The sequence below is a fragment of the Pantherophis guttatus genome, chromosome 6 (genome assembly GCF_059756535.1).
Source record: "Pantherophis guttatus breed Tessera chromosome 6, ASM5975653v1, whole genome shotgun sequence".
In the NCBI taxonomy this organism is placed as follows: Eukaryota; Metazoa; Chordata; class Lepidosauria; order Squamata; family Colubridae; genus Pantherophis; species Pantherophis guttatus.
In genome coordinates, this window is record NC_142068.1 from 18,447,450 (window position 1) to 18,457,413 (window position 9,964).

The window sequence follows — 9,964 nt, forward strand, 5'->3', positions numbered from 1 at the left end:
AAATGCTCAATTCTGCTTCTTTCATTTTGCTCAAATCCAATACAACAATGAAGGATAATGCATTCTACATGGCACTTCCAGCTTGTCTATTTTCATACGAACTGCCATACGAAAAATTATGCTGGGAGATTCTGGCTGATTAATCTTTGCTCTGTTTTTTCATGGTAGCTACCAGATCTGGAAATGAAGAACAGGAAATTAGAGTTTAGGAGGTGTTTTTTAAAATGACTCACAATCTGTCAACATTGTCTGGGTAGATGTACTGATAATATAAATTATTTACAGCTAAAGCCTGTACCCGGTTACTGTATAGGCCCCAAAGGGGCCATTTAGCAAAATGGCCATTTTAGAGGATGTACGATCTAAATCTATTTTCCATTGCCTGCTATATATCAAACATGGTACCCTAAACCTGTACTAGAAACTGGTTCCTGGTTATATATAAAGTCTATTAATTTAGTTGTCCTTTTTGCCAATGAGATCACATTTCCATAATTTTAGTCAACAACTTCAACTCAAATTGGAAAAGACATGTTATGAGCCTCGGTGGCACAGTGGCTAGAGTGCATTACTGCAGGCTACTTCTGCCGATTGCCGGCTGCCTGCAATTTGGCAGTTCAAATCCCACCAGGCTCAAGGTTGACTCAGCCTTTCATCCTTCCGAGGTGGGTAAAATGAGGAGCCAAATTGTTGGGGGCCATATGCTGACTCTGTAAAACCACTTAGAGAGGGCTGTAAAGCACTGTGAAGTGGTATATAAGTCTAAGTGCTATTGCTATTGCTATGAGGAGTTTAATTACTATGTCTCTAGTCATGTGTGTCTGGTACAGGTAGTCTATAAATAGTGAAAACAATTGGGACTGGTAACTTGATCTTTAAATGAAACAGTTGCTAAGTGAAACTGCAGCAGTGCTTATGAACTTACTTCAGCTTTTGTTGAGAGAGGGCTGCTCAATCTTAACATAGATGGCCTCTTTGACTGCTCTTTCAAATCAGCTCTCTGTCCAGAATGTGGGCTTTGCTGTTTAACATGCACATTTGGCTCCACAAATGGTCTAAAGTAGATCTGCATGGATATGGTAAAGATCTGTAGGAGATGAGCCGGCTGAGCCTGAGGGCGAGATTAAATGCACCATTAGTTGGGAGTAGCAGCGCAGCTACCAGAGAGCCAAATCCAGCTCCCCCATGAATTCCATTGACTCTTATCTAGCACCAGTTTGGCTTGACCATTAGTAGACCAGATTCTTGTGTATAGGTATTTATTTATTTATTTATTTATTTATTTATTTATTGGATTTGTATGCTGCCCTTCTCCCAAAGGACTCAGGACGGTTCACAACAATAAGAAACAGAGAATACAAAAGTTAAAAGATAAATTAAAACAGAATATCCAATAAATAAGGTAGCATGTAATAAACCTTTAGTGCTTTCAACTCAACACTTGTTCCTGATTACTTGCACCTGACAAGATCCATGGAGATAAAAGTTTAGATTTGTACTAAGCTAGGGATTCAAAGCCAGAAAGAAAGAAATGGGAAGAGTCAAAATGGTTGCCAGAGCAGAGTAGAAATGAGAGTTAACTGAGAGATAAATGAACACAAATTCATTTGGGGTAACAAATTAATGGGAAATTGATTTGAGGATGATTTTTTTTTATTTGGAGGATTAAATTAATTTGAGTTAAATGTATTTGTGTGATTTAGGGAAATTAACTGGCTAGCCTTCTGTGAAATTGGAATGACAAACTATGGAATTAATAACAATTAATAAAATTGTTTTTATGGTTTCCGATTTGCAATAGAAACCCGTGAGTTATTGGGAGGGGTGTTTGTTTCTTTTTTTAATTTTGGTAGCGATAGGCCTATTAACTTCACCTTTTGTGACACCCCCTTCCTCTGCTTGTACAAGGCTCTTAGAAAAGTTACCTGTCTTTTAATCAGTGCCTGTAGGGTAGAGAACACAAATCAAGATGAGGACAGCAACAGCATAATTAAAGCCCTACCCATTTTTACCTGCAATGAGAAAATTTAAAAAGCATGGAGTTTCCATTATGTGGTTGCAGACACCATCTTGATTTTCTAATGCCCCTCTCACAGATGCCTCTGCCTTCGGATATACCTACCTTGTTTGTCATCCAATGAGTGAGTTTTAATTGGGTATCCCACCTACCCCTTACAACTGTTTTATGATAGCACTTATCAGCTTAAAAAACATATTGGGGTTTCAGTTGTAGCAGAGGTTATTCTGTTCACCATTTCAGCATTGTGAAGACAATGGAACTAGTAAAGGTTAACACCTTCAACAGATCCCTCCTCATTACCAGAGAAAGCACATTTTAATTTTCTTTCTGCTTGTCTCATGATCAGCTTTCCATGAGTCATAAGAAGGTTGAGTCCTTAAGGTTGTTTTTTTTTTTTTTTTTAAATGGTGAGGTTGCCAGAAGCCTTTTAAAAAGATGAATTTGCTCCTGCAAATCAGAATTTGGCCAAGTGTTTTGACGTTCCTCTCTTATTATTCATTTTCTGGGTTTAACTTTATTCTGACTCCACTCTCTTATTAAAGAGAATCCTAGAGCCTTTCTGCTCTGTTGCTTATACTACTTACATTTCTTTGCACTATTTTGAATTTTAGTAGATTCCGAATGGAGCTGGAACACAAAGTATTTCATCCTTAGTACATACCAGGCAGTGGTGGGTTGCCTCTGGTTTGGACCGGTAGTAAAACCGGCAGGAGGCTCCACCCACCAACCCTGACGTCATCAGGAAGCTTCTGCACATGTGCAGAAGCATGCACACACGCGAGAGTGAAGCAAGCAGCCCTGTTGCGAACCAGTAGTGACCCTGATATCAGGGGTGGGTTCTACTTACCTTTACTACTGGTTCGCAACAAGGCCACATGCGCATGCTCATTTCACTCTCTCTCACGCACACACACACTTCTGCGCATGCGCAGAAGCTTCCTGATGATGTTGGGGTCTGTGGGCGGAGTCTCCCGCTGATTTTACTACCGGTTCTTGCGAACCATCTGAACCAGGAGCAACCCACCACTGGTACATACTGTATATAGACACAAACACAATGACACTATTATGTGGTTATTTCAAGAGTGATAATAAGATAATATTTTGTGAGCCAATTGTAAGATTTGAATCATTAGCTCAGTATTATGGTACTGAGTGCCATAATAAAAATGTGTGATGAACTAGAGAATGATGAAAACAATTTGCATTTTATCAACATGAAAATGAATGACAATTGTGTGCTGTTGTTATGGAGGACACTAGGCTGTTATATCTGGTGGTTTACACACAACTGTTATTTGTAAAACTGCTGGAGGAAAATTAGAAGTGACAGGTCTGATGATGTTTAGCTAAAGGTCACTGGCTAACTGACATCCCAATTAAAATGTTTGTTCATAAGCACACATGTAATTTGAGACCTGATTCAGTGAATCCTGCTAAAGCCAACACAATTCTCATTTTGACCAACCACCAGAATTCTATCAAACTGTTCCTAAATTGCTTGTTTGATCTTTCTGAAAAGCTCCCAGCAAACATTGTTTCCAAGGAATCATTTCAACGGGGAATCTCACAGCCTTATATCACTGTCACTCTTTCCTTTATCAAATATTACTTGGCATTTTAAAAAAATAATATAACATACCCCAATGCAATGAAAGATGATTCAAATCAGTGCTTCAAATGCTATATTAAATGCACCAATCTGATACATGCAAAAAATCTGCTCTAAATTAAGAACAATGTTCTCTCCATCTGGATGCCAAGTAGTGATGCATGCAGTTCCTATTGAGGAAAATAGGCAGTCATCTATCTGTCTTCAACTGTTATACAGTAGTGGCCAAAATTGTGGAAACCTTTTGGGAAAAGTGTATTTTCTAAAACTAGCTAATAACACCACTTTTTTGGGGAGTAGTACCATAAAATTATATAGCAGTGGAAAGATAATTTAATCAAGAATGTAATGCAATAACTTTTATGAAGGATTTGCTATTAGAATAGCAGTTATACAGTATAAAGAAGAAAAGTGAAACACGTAGAAAAAACGAGATGTACAAAAATTATCACCATGTCAGTTAACCTTTAGCATGAATTACGGCCTTACAACATCTTCCCGTGGAGTGAATCAAGTCTTTTAGTTCTGCAGCTGTTATAATGTAAAACCAAGATTGAATGATTGCTTCTATTAACTGGGTTTTATTGCTGGGTCGCTTCTAACTAACAAGTTTCTTTAGTCGTCTCCATAGATTTTCAATTGGGTTAAGGTCTGGGCTATTCCCAGGCCATTCCAGCAGTGGAATATGATTATCTTGAAACTCCCCCAAAAAGTGGTGTTATTAGCCATCAAACCTCAAAAATACACTTTCCCCAAAAGGTTTCCACAATTTTGGCCACTACTGTATTTCAGATTCTAATCCCCATGACTTCCCACCTGCATGTCCAATATATTTCTGTTTCCACTTTGGAATAGTTGAGTTACATTCCAACACATTGAAGAAGTCTAATTTATCTATGTATATGGCTACATAGTAGTGGTGAAGATGCTCGCCTTCCACTTGGAAGCTTGAGAGTTCAATCCTAGGTAGTGGTAGATATTTATCTCCTAGGGTGCAAAGAAAAAATACCGAACTCCGCATGGCGTCAGGAAGGGAATCTGGCTAGTAAATACTCAGCTCCATCCTGGACTCTACCCCAAATTAAGGGATTACAGGGTTGTAAAAAGGGAGGGATATGGCTGTTATGTTATAGGGCAGCTTCAAAGGTGGTATTCAGCCAATTCAGACTGGTTCGGGTGAATTGGTAGCGCCGATGATCAGCTGGTCCCGCCCACCTGCTCCCGCCTTATCCTGTCCTATATTTCCTTCTTTCTGATTTGCGCTGCACATCTGATTTCTGTGCCTCCGCTGTTCTACTTACCAGGGCTGCCTTAGAAGGTAAGCAGCTGAGCTTCAAATTGCTGTATTTTGAAGCGCGCACTCACCAAACCAGTTGTTAAACTGGTTGTATCCCCACCACTGGGCAGTTTATACAGTAAAGTAATTTCCAGACAAATAATTCTTGCTTTCTTGTACCACTGGAGCTTGGTCTAGATTACCTCTGAGATTATTTCCTATTCTAGGACTCTTTATTATAAATTTCTACTCCTGGTGCTGGCATGAAAAATGTTGAAAGAATTGAATTCAAAAATCAGAGGAAGGAAATGCCAGGATGGATTTCAAGTATTCAAAATTGCCCCTTATCTGCAAAAGATTAATTCTGACTTTCTCCCTGCCATCCCCCAAATATTTTTGGTCTTTCCTTTTCATGTCTTAATTAGATGATCTTCTTTGCCATCTCTCTCCTGTTTTCTTCTATGGATGTTGGAAATTAATTAAATGAAATGTGATGGCAAAGTTTAGCAAACTTTGCTTTGCCATTTATCCTGGCAACAATGAGTAACTGATCAAATCTTCCTGGTCTTTCCCAAACTTCCAGATATCTTGAATGAGCAGCTACCCCAACACTGGCTGCAAAGGCATCTCTAGAAAACCAACCAACCAATGTTCTTCTGAAGTTCTCTATGTGTCTCAGTGGAGATACACAAAAGCCCAACCAATCTCAACTTGTAACAGCCCCTGTAGGTGAATGAGACTTCAAAATTAATCTAAAATCAGTGACAATGGAGCAGAAGAGTAGAGGTGGAGCAAATCTGCAATAGCAGCTTCTACCAGAGGTGGTCTTCAGCCAGTTCAAACCGGTTTGGGTGAACTGGTAGCAGTGGTGGGTTGCCCCTGGTTCGGACCGGTTCTATAGAACCGGTAGTAAAATCGGAGGGAGGCTCCGCCCACCAACCCCGACGTCATCAGAACCGGTAGTAAAGGTAAGTAGAACCCACCCCTGACCGGTAGCTCTGACGATCAGCTGGCCCCATCCACCCACACCCGCCCTATCCTGTCCTTTATTTCCTGCTTTCTAGCTCATCTCAATTGCGCGGCACAGCTGATTCCCCCCCCCATCACTGTTCTACTTACCGTTGCTGTCTTGGAAGGTAAACAGCTGAGCTTCTTGTAATGTATTGAGTCTGCTCCGAGAATGCGCCCCCTAGGGTGGTTGAAACGTTCTGTAAAAGGATTGGTTAGCCGTTTTGACAGCTGCATATATTAGAGCTGTCAAAGCAGAGTTCGCGGTCTTTTCTTTTTACCTCAGCTGTTCTTGTTCAAGTTGGTTGTGTTATTAAACAGTTACCTGAGAAGTATTACTTGCCAGTTGCCATTCTTAGATGACTGCCCAGTATTTATTACTTCTAAATGTTTCATTTTCAGCATGAAGCGCGCACTCACCAAACCGGTTGTTAAAAAAATTGAATCCCCCCCACCGGCCTCTACCCCACTTAGATGTTTGTCTAGAGGTCATATGCCCACTTGATTAGAGGCTTTATATTTTGGAGGTTTTAATAATCCACACAAAATCAATGCTAGCATTTATATGAACACAGAGGAAAAATATTTACACACTCATTGAATTCCTATAATTCAGAATTCCACTGAATACCTACAATTCATGGATACTCTGCTACTAGGATCTTGAAGTCCTATCTTTGCAGTCATTGACCATATGAATAAATATCTCAGTTGAACCCATTTTCCTACAGGGGCAACCCAACCGGATGTGTTTGAAAGATACTTGAATCTTTTCATATCAATTATGCTATTTCCTTGTGAGGTAAGGAATACAGGTAGTCCTCGACTTACAACAGTTCATTTAGTAACCATTCTAAATTACAACGGCACTGAAAAAAGTGACTTATGGCCATTTGTCACAGTTTGACCTTTCCATCATCCCCATGGTCATGTGATCAAAATTCAGATGCTTGGCAACTGGGTTCACATTTATGACCATTGCTGTGTCCCAAAGTCATGTGATCCCCTTTTGCAACCTTCTGATGAGCAAAGTCAATGGGAAAGCCAGATTCATTTAACAACCGGGTTACTAACTTATCAACTGCAGTGATTCACTTAATAACTGAGGCAAGGAAGGTCGTAAAATGGGGCAAAACTCACTTAACAAATGTCTCACTTAACAATAGAAATGTTGGGCTCAATTGTGGTCATAAATTGAGGACTTCCTGTACTATGCAAAGCACAGAAAAAAATAGAAGCCATTTAGCAGAATGTTCCCATCCCTATTTCTGTTCTCAGGATTACATTATTTCAGGTTGTTGCATAATTTTCCCCTAAACTCATCCCTGGGCATCATTATCAGGACCACGATGGGCATTTAATATCCACTTGTAGGTTTTTATTTTCACGTAGGCTCATAACATCCTAGATTCATACTTTTTAATTCATACTTTTCATACTTTTTAAATAAAAGTGTTAACCCTCTCCTTCATAGTTAAATTTATTCTCTTACTATCCTCCAGTCTATTCTTGAGATCAGACTACCTTCATTCAAATATATTATATTCTTTTCCTTTCTCTTAGTTTTGCAGTCATGCAATATACCTGTTTTTCCTTCGTTTCATTTTTTAATTCATGCTCATTTTATATTCTGTTACAGTCATCACTATGCCCTGATTAAAACCAGATGGACCCAGCAAAGCTGCTCATCCAGGCATTAGCTAAACAGAATGATATGGAAACAGTAAAACTAGATTACCAACCTTAGCCATTGCCCCTGCCATGTGCAGCATTTCCTATTAAGAATAAGAGCACAAAACCACCAGGGGTGAAATCTACTTACCTTCCTTACCGGTTCAGAAGTTCATGCGCGTGTGCAGACCCTCCACGCATGCACAAAACCTTCTGCGCATACGCAGAGGGTAAAAAACATTACTTCCTGGTTAAAACCAGGAAGTAACGACACCTGGGCGGGTGGGCAGAGCCTCACACCGCCATTGCTACCGGTTCTCCGAACCACCAGCCACAATTGTTACCGGGTTGCCCGATCCGGTCCGAACCGGGAGCATTTCACCCCTGAAAACCACCCAGGTTTTAGCACATTTTGGAATTTATGGTTCAAACACAATAAAAGCCCAGTGTATCCCAAATCTGCTCAGGCTATTTTATGCCATCTCTGATCTCTCATCTAGAGACTTCCCTGCAAGTCTCAACAATAGCTGCCTGTTTCCCAGCAACTAGGAGATTCACTCCAAATACTTTAATGTCATTTTAAAGATTGCTGACCAAACTGTTAGAATGTTTTGAAAATCTACTCCTCTATCTAAATGCAATGTATGAATCTATCATGCCCAGTGCCAAATATCATGGTTATAGGCAGCCGTGGGTTTCCAATATTCTTACCACCGCATGCGCCTGGTCTTGAAAACATGACTAAATAGGATGGCATCACGCCGGGGCAGGTGAGCGGGGCAGGTGAGCGGGGCAGGTGAGCGGGGCGGGCCCACCCGCAGTCGCCACTATCGGTTTGCCGGAACCGGTATGAACTGGCTGAATATCACTTCTGGTTGTAGGCAATTCAGAACCGATCCGCTGTAATTCCACTTTTTAAAAAAGGTCAACATGTAAATTTCCACTGCAACATCAAGAAGCAGCAAAGGGACATTAAGAGAAACTGAACACAGGCCCTTGTCATCTTTTATATAAGACGATGAACATGTGACCCAAAAAAACATGTAGCTACCTCAAAAACCTTGAATCTGCTTCAGTTTTGCCCGCAAGAAAAAGGCGTTAGCATCTCCATTGCTGCAGGCAGCCAGACCTTCTGTTCAGGGGTGGGTTCTACTTATCTTTACTACCAGTTCGCAATGGGACTGTGTGCATGTGCAGAAGCTTCTCCGCATGTGCAGAAGCGTTCTGATGACGTCGGGGTCGGTGGGCAGAGCCTCCCTCCGGTTTTACTATTGGTTCTATAGAACCAGTCCAAACCGGGGACAACCCACCACTGCTTCTGTTGCTGTTCGCTGCGAGGAGGAAAATAAAACCAAAGTTATATTCCATGCATGCCAGCAAAAGAAAGTTGATGCTGCTTCTGGCATCCCCATGGTGATCTTGTCAGCGCCAATTGTTTTTAAGTGCTTGCCTAGGTCTTTAGGCACAGCACCCAGTGTGCCAAGTATCACTGGAACCACCTGCACTGGTTTATGCCAGAGTCTCTGCAGTTCTATTCTCAAGTCCTGATATCTGGTGACTTTTTCAAGTTGTTTCTCATCGATTCTGCTGTCACCAGCTATGGCAATGTCGACGATCCACACTTTTTTCTTCTCCACAATCGTGATATCCGGGGTATTGTGTTCCAAAACTTTGTCAGTCTATATTCGGAAGTCCCACAGTAGTTTTGCATGCTCATTTTCGACCACTTTTTCAGGCTTATGATTCCACCAGTTCTTTGTTACAGGCAGATGGTAGTTGTGACACAAGTTCCAGTAGACCATCTGAGCGACAGTGTTATGGCGTTGTTTGTAGTCAGTCTGAGCTATTGTCTTGCAACCACTCAGTATATGATCAATGGTTTCATCCGCTTCTCTGCAAAGTCTGCATTTGGGGTCATCAGCAGATTATTATTATTATCATCATCATCATCATTATCATCACCATCATCATTCATCACACAGTCAGCCAGATGTTCAGACTGGGTTTGGCATTTTTGTCTACCTATCGAGTCCTTACCAAGGACCTGGAATAGGCAAATCTGGATGTTTGACGGTGTTACAGATATCGTCGCAGGACGGAAGCAGTTCCAAGTAAAGTCGCCTTCTGCAATTGACTGATGGCAAATTTGTCAATACCTATGGTGTTCAAGTGGTGCTCCAATTGTTTTGGGACTGCACCAAGGCACCTATTACTATTGGTACTACCCTTGCTTGCCTTTGCCATAGTCGTTTTATTTCTATTTGTAGGTCTTTGTATTTTGTTATCTTCTCCAGTTCTTTCTCTTCTATTCTGCTGTTTCCAGCCACTGCCACTATTCAGACTTTTTTGTCTTTCCTATCGACAACTGTTAAGTCCG

General features: G+C 40.9%; 1 pseudogene; it reads right to left on the reverse strand.

Moving 5' to 3' along the window:
* Positions 1 to 8,512: 8,512 nt before the first annotated feature.
* LOC148113045 (uncharacterized) lies at positions 8,513 to 9,512 on the reverse strand (annotated as a pseudogene).
* Positions 9,513 to 9,964: the final 452 nt, after the last annotated feature.